The following is a 12,810-nucleotide window of genomic DNA, read 5'->3' on the forward strand; positions in this document are numbered from 1 at the left end:
GTGCAATAAACTAAAACACGAATAATAGCATATAAGTTAAAAGCACGAGAAAGCTTGTTTAGATAATCAACATGTCTTTCTACCATTTGCCTTTGATACATTTGGTTTTCTGGCTCCAGAGGCTGTGAAATTTTTGAGTAGGGTTCAGCGCGTCGTACACGGAACCTCTTCAGCTTCTAGGTCCCAAAGCTTCGTTTTTAGCAGGATTGGCTTTGCTGTTCAAAAGGGGGTTGCGGCGCAGCTTGTTGCCCGTTTGCCTGCCACTTTATTGTAATCGTTTTATAGTAAATTATATAAAACTTCGGTTGTGATGGATTCAGAAAGTTACAAACATAAATACATAATAATTAAACATTAAAAAATTGGGTGTTAACCACTTGCATCGTGATGAGATCAGTTTTTATCATAGGCCTTACACACCTTAATTACGTCATTTACATTATTCGAACACCCTTCCCCATCGTTGATACTATTATAAAAAGAGTTACCTTAAGTTTTCCTCTTTCATTGTTACATTTGCTAGAGGATGAGTTTCTTTTTTTCTTCTCTTTCACTTCTATATCTTTCGGACCATGTTTGGACACTGAAAAAAATAATACATTCATTATATTTATTTTTATAAAACCAATAATGTTATATATTTATTACGGATACCTAAACCATCTTCCAATTCCTTCTGTGTTTCATTCATAACAAATTCCAAATTTATGTAAGAAAAAAATGAATAAGTTATTATTTTAAAATACATGAAGAAAAATTGATAAACTTAGTGAATAAAATTGTTTAGTAATATAAGCACGTCGTTGGTCCACATGGTTGGACATGGTTAGGCCACATCAACAATTTTTATTTTTGTTTTTTTAAACAAATTTTTTACTCAAGACATTTTTTTACGATTTACTGTTAATACCGTTGATATCACCTGCTTCGTGGCTGCAATGTTGTGGTTTTGTTTTTATGTTCGCCGCGATTTTCTTTTAAATATATTAATTTGTTTTGCTTGTGTTACCTGGTTTGTTTTAAACTGTAACTCATACATATAACTAAGATTGATTTTTTTTTTACTTTTGCAGAATTTTTTAATTGTTTACTATCATTAAATTTTATATATTATATGAAATTTATTACATAACGTATTTTTTTTAACACGAAGTCGAGAATTTTTAATTGTTGAAAATTTTTTTTAACATGCCAACCTATGTATGTGGGGGAAGCTGTTTCTATATTTGACAATGGTCTTCGAAGGGCGATTGAGGACATCGTGGTTTGTGGAGGTCCGTTCTTTGGGGATCTCCAATGGAGGTTGGCGTCACTTCCGATCCGTTATGGGGGGTTGGGTCTCTGTTCGGCCGAGGATGTATCTACATATGCTTTTGTGGCTTCGAGAGCACAGTCGTGGTGTTTGCAAGACCATATTCTTCGGGGTTGTGATATTCATAGGTTGGACTCTGATTATGGGTGTGCGATGGATCGTTTACGTACTTCACTTCCAGATTTTGATCTTAGCGGGTTCTCTAATAAGGACACCGCCCCCCCCCCCCCTAAAGCCCAACATGTTGTGGCGAGTGCCTTATTTAGTGGAATCGTCAAGAGTTTAGAAGTGAAGTTTGATCTATCCCCTCGCCAAAAGGCGGTGTTTGAATGCACTCGGGCTCCTCGGGCTCAGGATTTTCTAACGGCTATCCCCATTGAAGGATTAGGCCAACGTATGTCGGGTTTGGAGTATCGGGCTATCCTTAAGTACCGGTTAATGATCCCTATGTTCCCGACGGATGAACCTTGCCCAATTTGTCGCAAGGTCTGTTTGGATTCTTTTGGTGACCATGCGGTGCATTGCAAAGAATTGCCTGGCTTTAAATACAGACATGATCTGGTTAGGGATGTTCTGTGTGATGTTCTTAAACGGGCAGGGATTTCTGCTAAAAAGGAGGCCCCTGTTAACTTTCTCACGGATCCTATTGAAGGGAGGTCTACTTTACGACCAGCTGATATTCTTGTGTTCGGGTGGGCAGGGGGGAAACACGCCTGTGTGGATCTTACAGGAGTGTCTCCTCTTGTTGGGCTCAGGGACCGTGGGTTTGTTGTGGGTCAGGCTGCGTTGAAGGCTGAATCGGGCAAAGTTGTTAAACACGAGAAAGCTTGTTTAGATAATCAACATGTCTTTCTACCATTTGCCTTTGATACATTTGGTTTTCTGGCTCCAGAGGCTGTGAAATTTTTGAGTAGGGTTCAGCGCGTCGTACACGGAACCTCTTCAGCTTCTAGGTCTCAAAGCTTCGTTTTTAGCAGGATTGGCTTTGCTGTTCAAAAGGGGGTTGCGGCGCAGCTTGTTGCCTGTTTGCCTGCCACTTTATTGTAATCGTTTTATAGTAAATTATATAATAATAATAATGATACTAAATTATTATTTATTTGTATTTGAGATACATTTTAATAAAATATGAACAAAGCTATATGCATAAGAAAAAAATTGCAAATAAAAAAGTTGTAACTTACACCCTTCAAAAGCTTGTACATTGATGTAACAATGACTTGTATATTATAATCTGTACCTTGATATTCAACAAACTTCATATCAAAATTTTGACAAACATAAGGACAACGTAATGGTACGCTCGGTTTTTTTTAATACATAATATATGAAAAGATATAGAAGAAAACAAAAAAAAAATAAACTTGTCAAATACATGGGTAAACTCAAGGGGTAGAAAAGTAATTATTATTTAAATTTACAAAAGCTTAGTATAGTTGAAGAGTAAAAAATGTAATTGCAATTTAAAGAATTAATGTGTTGGGTTGGGTGACATTGATTTAAAAGTCCACCCTCTTTATTCTCAACTCTTAACCACCTAAAGACATGCAACAAATGATGTAAAATTAGCAACAAATCTTGTACAATTAAAAAATTAAGAGGTATTTGGGATTCTCTTTATATATAACTAGACGGGAAACTCGCACGATGCGGCGGTGTGTGCACACAAATCCAACATCGAACACGTCACCTAGGTGTCAGCATGTGCAAAATCTTGCAACGGTATGTGCATAACCCGATGATGTATGCGCATAACGTGACATCAGGCGTGTAACCGGTGTTGGTAAGTAAGTCACACAACATTTGTGCACATGCAATCCGATGTTGGTACACGCGTAACGCGTCATCATACACGTAACTGATGCCAGTACACCGTTTTATCCCAAAACTTGTTTTGAGTTGACCTCTTTTGACCCGAACTTGTACTAACTTAACTCGAACCAAATCAACCTTTTTTGTATCGACTCATTCCGACCATAATCTGGGCTGTCCCATGGCTCGAGCCCACCTGACCTGCCCCATTATGCGTACTTAACATGTTATTTTTTTAAATTTTATAAAGTATATCAATACCATACTCATTTTAAAGAGGATAACATACTCGTTTTTATGATATATTTTTCGTTAGTTTTAAACTAGTATATTAAACTTTTATATTAAATAAGTAGATAAATCATGAAAGCGTTTTCAAATTATTGAGTTAAACGGTCAGATTTTTAAGTGACATATTTTAATAGTTTTTTTCTTTTTTCTAAAAAGTGAATTTTTTGATCTCCTCAGGACTTGAACCTGGAACCTTAGGGTTAGGAGTTAATAGTTTTTTTCTATGTTTCGTGTTTACAAGTTGTAAATATTATTCCTTTTATCATACAAAAGCAATCAACTATTTCCGCGTTATTAAAGCAATTAATTCAGCATATATATTTTTGGTACATAAATATTCCCAGTTTAAATATTATTAATAATTGGCCCACAAACACATACGATTAAAAATGTTAAGAAAGGAACCATCAAAAAGTCTTTTGAAAGATTATTCCATGAAAATTTAAATAATATATGCATCCCTAGAGTATTATTAAAGGGGAATTTTGCGGCTAACTAAAGTAATCGGTGCATCCTTGTTATGAGAAGCTTGGTATGATGTTCAACCCAAAAGTATTAGCCATTTAAACCTAAACCTAAACGTAATTTTGTGATGAAGACATGAAGTGAACAGGAAAACTTGTATTCGTGAGCATGTTAGCTACTTAGTACTTTGTAAACACATTACGTTTGTTGTATATCTTTATGAAATTACTAGTTTAAACGATTCAATTATGACAATCACTCGAAATTGATTCATGATTACAACCTTGTACCTAAAAATAAGTCTTATGACGAAATGAACATGAAAACCTACATTCGTGAGAATGATTGCTATTTTGTAACATATTATATATGTTTGTTGTACATCACAATAAAATTTACTAGTCAAACATATATACAAGAATATATGATCACATCAAGCATGAACACACTTACAAACACGTATGTACTGTTACATATTTTGAGAGACAAGTTGATTTAAAATCCAGTTTGCTACACACGAAAACAAGGAAACATGTAACTTATTGAAGAGGTAGGTCCTAGCAGAGCCCAGTTGGACCCGCAAGACTCACCTTAAACAGGGACGTCTGCGCAGAGACCAACTGGATCCGCAGAACCAACCATGCTCAGAGACGTGACGTCCTTACGCGCAGTACGCAAGCTGGTCCCGCAGGAAAAGCCTCCCAATGGTGAAGGACTCCGCCTGTCCCCGCAGCCTCGGATACAAGCCATTAGGGAAGGCCACCCGCGCAGCATGGCTACACGCACAAGGCACTTAGCTCTCGATCATTCAGTGTCACCTGAAGGAATGAGCAAAGCCGGGAGCAATCCCGCACAGAGGCGGGAGGGGGAATACTCCCGCCCAAATAAGCCAGTCTGTATACTGAAGGATCTTTTACTGTACCTGACGAGGTATGGGCGAAAGATCTGATCAGAGATACGACAGCTCACTGATACAGTATGGCGAGCAGCATGCTCCTGTACTGTATCACTATTAGCCGCTGCCTACTCACCAACTACTGTCATACCACGTGCGTAGCCGGCAGTTGGTGGAAAGGGAATAGTATACAGCAGGCCTGGTCACTATCAGCCGCTGCCTACCCACCAACTACCAGCAGGGCACGTGCGTAGGCTACTGTTGATGAACAGGAACACTGTTGCAGCCGGCTATACCTCCTCGGAAACCTACCTTCGGCTATAAATACCCCAAATGGTATGATCATCTCAAGACATTATTACATTATCTTATATCATCATAATATACCTGATATCTGCTCTAGCAATCTCTTAATATACTTTTATATTTAAAGAGCAATCTAGTCTGATTCTCACGCCGGAGGGTGGTCACAAGGAGGAACCCCCCCTTCTCAGTGACGAGCTCACGGTGTCTGTTTTGCAGGTTATCAGAAGAACCATCTTCCAAGGGTCTAACCCCTCGTGGGAAACAGCTATCCAACCCCCAGGTTACCAGTAATCTGTCCGGGGTCCGGTTAGTGTCTCCCTGGCCAGCCGAAGCTGTTCATTCACATCTTGGGCAGCCTTGGAGCGGGCCTCGAGTCGCGCCTGAACTTCAACCTCGGGGGCCTTGAAGGCCTTCTCCTTGTCGGCGGCAGCTGCCGCCAGCTGTTGGTTCTCCTCCCGAAGAGCACGCGCCTCAGATACGTCCTTGGCGCGAGCTGCTTTCAACTTGTCGTTTTCACGACAAAGCAGCTCGACGCGCGGCTGCATCCGGGCTTGGAGAACCCGAAGCTCATTGGTTAGCCTACCCTCCTGGTAGCTAGCCATGGCTTCCCCCAACGCACCATGAGGAGCAGCGTGGCGAGCCCAGTCCACGCACTCCACAGGGGTACGAAGGGTTGTTCCTCGGCGTATGTTCCATCGCGGAACATACACTTCATTGGAATCCGACACTGCAAAAGAAACAAAGGCAGTAAGGAAAAGATGATAAAAAACAAGGGAAAAAGAAAGGAACCCCACGCACCTGTAGGGTCAATGACAGGCCGATAGCCGCCAAACCCATCACCTGAACCTAAAGGAAATCCATCCAACAGGTCAGGCAGACGGGAAGGTGGCAAAGATCGGCGGGAAGCCCTGCGCGTACCTGATGATCCGACCATCGGTGCCGGTGGCGCGGGCATGGTGGCAGCCGCCGTGGTCGCCGTTGTGGTCGCCGCCGTGGTCGCCGCCTCGTAGTCAGCAGCAGCAGTAACCGCCGGCTCTGTGAAGGATGCTGTAAAAATCGCACTCACGGCCGGCGGGGACGTCATATCAGCTGGAACAGTCTGCTCAGGAGCAACTGAACCAGCGGAAGCAGGCGCGGTCACCTGGGTCGACGCCTCAGGTAGGCTGACCAAGCCTACCATCATTGGCGGAAGGGTACTCCTCTGCGCTTCACCCCGGAATGCGTCAACATCCACGCCTGCACAAAGAGGAGAGTGTTGGATAAATTTATGAAGTGATAAATCTACAGACATTATGACTGTACTTACGGGTTTTCTTGACCCTGAACGTACGGACGGGCGGGGAGGAACCCGATGGAGCCGGCCTCTTGGTACCGGTCACCGTCGTCTTCGTTGGTTCTCCGGAGGTAACGGTCGTAGCCTCCGGAGCAGTGGTCTTCTCACCACCGGGCTTCCCCGCCACTTCTTCACTATCTGACTCCGAGTCAGATAGAACCACTGGATCAGCTGTGGAGGCCTTCTCCTTCCCCTTCACGCCGGCAGCAGCCTTCTTCTTCCGCACCAACGGAGGAGCATCTGAGGATTCCTCAGAAGAAGACAGGTCAGGAATTCCAGCAGCGGGTACAGCATTGAGGGATTGAGGAAAGAATATCGCCTTACCTGGCCGCCGGTGGCTCAGGATCTCGTGGCCCAGCGGATAGACCTCCACAAACCGATCCGCCGTTTGCTCCAGAATGGGCAACTCGCCCTCGTCCAGAGCACGAGTACCCATCCGCGCAGGACCGTCGGTTTCCCGCGGGTACAGAAGCGACTCCAAATCATTTCCCTCTGAAAGAATAAACAGTTAGAAGACAAACGCGTATCAAAAAGAAAGACAAGACATACCATAGGGAATAGAGTTCAAACCGTATTCGAGAAGGATGGGAACCTGAGACGCATCCTTCCACACCCGGCTCATCCCTAACATGACCATCCCGGACTCCGCAAACCGGTAAACCGGAGATTGGATCCGGGATATCTTCGAAAACCATTCCGCCTCCTGGTAGTTGGGGGCGTGAAGGCTCGGTATCGCTTGGCCATTTTTAAACTTCATGGCAAGGGGGATGGCGCGGGCAGAAATGTAGAAGAATTCCTGCTTCCACGCGCGAAGACTGCGCTCGGTGTCGCAAATCTTCAGACCCTTAATACGGGTCGTCAAGGTGTACCACCCCTGGATGCACCTCCAGGTATAGAAGGTCATCAGGCGGTCCACATGGGGCTCGATGCCCAAAATCCGGCACACCCACTCAAAATGGCGAATCTTGGCGATCGCCATGGGGTGCAGCTCGGTCAAATGAACACCGTGCCTCTCAAGGACACGGTAAACGAATTTTGTCAATGGGAATCTAAGATTCCCATAGACAAAAAATGCAGCATAAACCCCGATCTTGCCTCTGGGGGCATCGTACACGGTCTGGTGGGATTCAGGAAACTCAGGCTCGAGATGATCGAGCATGAACTTCCTGACAACGTACCGGTACTGATCGCCGGGCAGAGCACACTGGCACTCGCCAGCAGTACTCCTGTCGTCAGCTATAGCTTCAGCATCACGAGAAGACATCTTGCAGAGGAAGAAGAGAACGATTTCGAGAGAATGCTCGATTGAATAAAGGAGTATTCGCCGGAAATCGCCTTAAAGATGAAGAGAAGAGTGAAAAGTGTGAATTGCAAATAACCCTCTCCCCCTTTATATAGTAATCGCAATTAATGCGGTGAATTTAATGCGGAGGAGAGAGAAATCGAATGTGCAATGAAACTATGACACGTGGCAAAAAGCAAGCTGGCAACAGCTGTTGAAAGGACGTATGCCAGTAATTTCGCGGCCACGCGCCCGAAAAATCGCGCCAACGCGCCTGAAAAAGCGACTGGAATGACCATGTTCTGTCACGTCACCATAACTTCCTGCACGTCCTGACACAGTCAGAAGAAACCGTCGCACGACGTTTCAGAGGTTTGGACTGTTCTTATCTTTTCACCAACTCTTCGAATTTCAAAATTCAAAAATTCGAAAATATTAAAAAGTAAGCGGGAAAATACCCCTTTACCCCTTGGCAAACAAGTAACCGTAAGACGGCTGCGGGTACAGTGTAAAGGCAAAACCCTTCACATACCTAGCACCCGCAGGGAATTGAAGCCAAATAAACCTTGGCAAACAAGTAACCGTAAGACGGATGCGGGTACAGTGTAAAGGCAAAACCCTTCACATACCTAGCACCCGCAGGGAATTGAAGTCAAGAACCTTGGCAAATAAGTAACCGTAAGACGGATGCGGGTACAGTGTAAAGGCAAAACCCTTCACATACCTAGCACCCGCAGGGAATTGACGCCAAGTAAACCTTGGTGAACAAGTAACCGAAAGACGGATGCGGGTACAGTGTTAAGGCAAAACCCTTCACATACCTAGCACCCGCATGGAATTGAAGCCAAGTACCTCGGCAACCAAGTAACTATAAGACGGCTGCGGGTACAGTGTTAAGGCAAAACCCTTCACATACCTAACACCCGCAGGGAATTGACGCCAGGAATACCTTGGAAGTAAAGTAACCGTAAGACGAGCGCTGGTACAGTGTTAAGGCAAAACCCTTCACATACCTAGCGCTCCGCTGGGAATTGAAACCAGGAAGGATCTTCTGGGCAATGTTTGCGGAAACGGAAATAACATCCCCGCATAGCGGGAACATTGAGAACGACGTTGTTTGAAGCTCCAGGATGGAATTGGTGGTCTTAACATAATTGATCACTATGTTCTAAACTACCAAAACCTCATGGAAAATCCATACAACTGGGACTCAATGCTCCTGACTTGCGAGGAGGTTACAGACCTACCCGCATCATACCCAAAGACCAAGCAGGAAACTCGGGCATTTCTGCAAGTGATAAGGACTTCCGCGGAAAGAATCCCCATGGAAAACCTTACAAAACCCTTTTCAAAACCCTTTGCTCAAGTCCAAAAGTTCACCTCACTTTATTAAACACTCATGAGAAGAACATTGGACTGGGGGGACTTGAAGAGGTAGGTCCCAGCAGAGCCCAGTTGGACCCGCAAGACTCACCTTAAACAGGGACGTCTGCGCAGAGACCAACTGGATCCGCAGAACCAACCATGCTCAGAGACGTGACGTCCTTACGCGCAGTACGCAAGCTGGTCCCGCAGGAAAAGCCTCCCAATGGTGAAGGACTCCGCCTGTCCCCGCAGCCTCGGATACAAGCCATTAGGGAAGGCCACCCGCGCAGCATGGCTACACGCACAAGGCACTTAGCTCTCGATCATTCAGTGTCACCTGAAGGAATGAGCAAAGCCGGGAGCAATCCCGCACAGAGGCGGGAGGGGGAATACTCCCGCCCAAATAAGCCAGTCTGTATACTGAAGGATCTTTTACTGTACCTGACGAGGTATGGGCGAAAGATCTGATCAGAGATACGACAGCTCACTGATACAGTATGGCGAGCAGCATGCTCCTGTACTGTATCACTATTAGCCGCTGCCTACTCACCAACTACTGTCATACCACGTGCGTAGCCGGCAGTTGGTGGAAAGGGAATAGTATACAGCAGGCCTGGTCACTATCAGCCGCTGCCTACCCACCAACTACCAGCAGGGCACGTGCGTAGGCTACTGTTGATGAACAGGAACACTGTTGCAGCCGGCTATACCTCCTTGGAAACCTACATTCGGCTATAAATACCCCAAATGGTATGATCATCTCAAGACATTATTACATTATCTTATATCATCATAATATACCTGATATCTGCTCTAGCAATCTCTTAATATACTTTTATATTTAAAGAGCAATCTAGTCTGATTCTCACGTCGGAGGGTGGTCACAAGGAGGAACCCCCCCCTAGAGGTGCACAAATCGGTTTTTTTGAAAAAACCGGTTCGGTTTTTAACCGGACCGGTTTTTTTTATCCAGAAAAAAACCGGTTCGGTTAATAACCGGACCGGTTATTAACCGGTTATTATTGCTGAAAACTCAAACCGGCCAAACCGGTTTGGACCGGTTTAGAAACCGGTTAGAACCGGTTATTAAACCGGTTTTTTTATAACCGGTTTTTAAAAACCGGTCTAACCGGTTAACCGGTTTTTTTTTTTTTTTTTTTTTTTTTTTTTTTTTTTTTTTTTTTTTGCTTTAGGGTTTAGGGTTTCGTTGTTAGCATTCTTTGCTTGGAAGATTAAAAACACATAACTTTCATTTATAGCTTTTACATTAAAAATACAAACATTAAATCGTTATCGCATATTCGTAACTCAAAAATACAAACATTAAAGAATGTTTAGACACGATTACATTAACAAGTTGATGTTTGTTACTCATTTTCTTCGCTACCCGATCCCGAGCTATTCCTTAGGTAATCGTCGTACGCGGCTTCTTCATCGGTCATTGGTTGAGTGTGTCCTTGATTGACCTCGTCTTCATACAAGGCCGCCTCATAGTCCATTTCCCCCTCGAGTGAGCGTTGATGTTGTGCCCTGTCTAAAGAGTCCAAGTAATCCTTGTAGCAAATCGACATCTCTACAGCTGGTGGAGTGAGTCGAGTCCTCCTAATCGATATAACCCTGCCAGAAACAGAAAAAGCAGACTCCGAAGCTACCGTGGAAGCTTGGACCGTTAGTAAATCTTTGGCCATGGCGGCGAGGATCGGAAACTCATCCTCCTTACCTCTCCACCAAGCCAGCAAATCAAGACTTCTAAATTCATCCGGAGTCATGTGTTTCACAAAGTTGGTACCACCATACCTTCCAAGTTCACTGCTTGGGGTGTTTACCCTTTGACGTTTACCGGCGTCTTCCCAAATCATGTAGTACATCCCCATTTCAAGGTCGGTTTGGGATTGGGATTGGGCAACAGCTCTTAACGAGTCATGAATTTGGGAAGACGACCCGTATCTTGTAAGGTAAACATCATACATGTTTGCCAAGGTGGTGTTGAAATCATTCTTTAAAGTTTGGCTATAATAGGGGTTTTGATCGTCGTTTAACCCTAGCTCATCACAAATTTTTTCTATTAAAGCTTCAACACCACCAACATTGATGCAAGGGTTTAACGCAGCAGCACAGGTCAAAACAGCGGGTAGTTCTTGAAAATATTTTTTAAATTTTTCTTTCATTTTTACACCCATATCAAAATAAGGTGCACCCCTACAATGAAGGTCACTCAACTTTGTGCACATGACAGCAATTTTTGGTAAAGCAATGGGGCTTGTTGGATAGTAAACCCCGGATAAACTACTTGTGCAAGATTTAAAAATTTGAAGAACCTCCGTAACGATCTCAATCAATAACCAGTTTCTAGGATCGTACGGTGCACATTTACCCCTATTTGACAAAATTTGATGAAACGCAATTAACGATTGTTTTTGTTGGATGGCTTTCTCAAACATTTCACAAGTCGAGTTCCATCTTGTTGGACAATCCCAGTTAGGCCCCAACCATTGACAGTTAGCTTCTTCACAAAATTTTTTGTATCTTGAAAATGTTGAATTGTTGCTAAAAACATCTCGTAACATTCTTTTAAAATTGTTTCTTTGCGTTTCGATCACGTTTAACCCATCTTGCACGGCCAAGTTGATAATATGTGCAATGCATCGGCTATGAAAAAACGCTCCATCACAGATAGGTTTATACTTTAATTTTAAATGGCCAACCGCGGCCGTATTGTTGGACGCGTTATCAAACGATATTGAAAAGATTTTATCTTCAATCTTGTATTGTCGAATGACTTTATCCAAGAGTTTAAAAATATTTCTACCCGTGTGCGGGTAATCAAACAATTGAAACGCAACGGTTCGTTTCATCATTTGCCACGACCGGGGGTCAACCCAATGAGCCGTCACACAAATGTATGAGTCGGGCGAACCATTAGGTACCGACCACACATCCGTGGTTAAGTTCACACCAGTTTGTAAGTTTGAAAAGTATGAAATTAGTTCGGATTTAGCGTTTTTCCATGCTTTAAGCATATCTCTTCTAAGGGTCGAACGACTTACGTGTTGGTAGCGTGGTTGAACATACGTTTGCATCATCTGCGTGAATTGAGGGTTGTCGAAGTGGTTGAAAGGAAGTGATTGTTGAATCACAAAGTTGCCAAACTGTTGACGTACCGCTTCAAGGTCGTACGTAAACACCGTTCCTTGATTCGTCATCTCCGGCTGCGAACTACTTCCGGATTCGTCCTTCAAGACCTTGCAAGAGGGCTTTTCTACATGAGCTCTTAAACTGGAGTTTGCTTCTTTGTTATAAAACTTCAAACAATGTTTGCATCTAGCTTTTTGGGTTCCGTTAGACATTTCGCATAGGTCGAAATGTTGCCAAATATCTTGGTTTCGTTTCGTGGGGATGACCCGAACGACGGTTTCTCCCGTGTTCGAGGCACCCATGTTGACCGATGAAGCAGCACTTTGGGAGGCCATGATAATCGACTACGAATTAAGAGTGGTATACTCGAGTATGAAATAAACGACTACGAAAGAAGAGCGTTTGGAGTTGTATAATCGCGTATGAAATAAACGTTTAGAGCTTTTGGAGTTGTATAATCAAGTGTGATCTAACCAATACCCAACCTAAACTATATATAGATGTTTGTGGGGGTAAAATGGTAAAAAAACCAAAAAAAAACGGCTAAAAAACGGTCAAAAACACAAAAAAACGGCTATAAGGCCGTTTGGTAACGTTCGAAAACCGGTTAAACC

Source organism: Bidens hawaiensis, unplaced genomic scaffold (assembly GCF_021521415.1).
Source record: "Bidens hawaiensis isolate Kalapana, Puna unplaced genomic scaffold, B.hawaiensis_p1.1 tig00015856_1, whole genome shotgun sequence".
Taxonomy (NCBI): Eukaryota; Viridiplantae; Streptophyta; class Magnoliopsida; order Asterales; family Asteraceae; genus Bidens; species Bidens hawaiensis.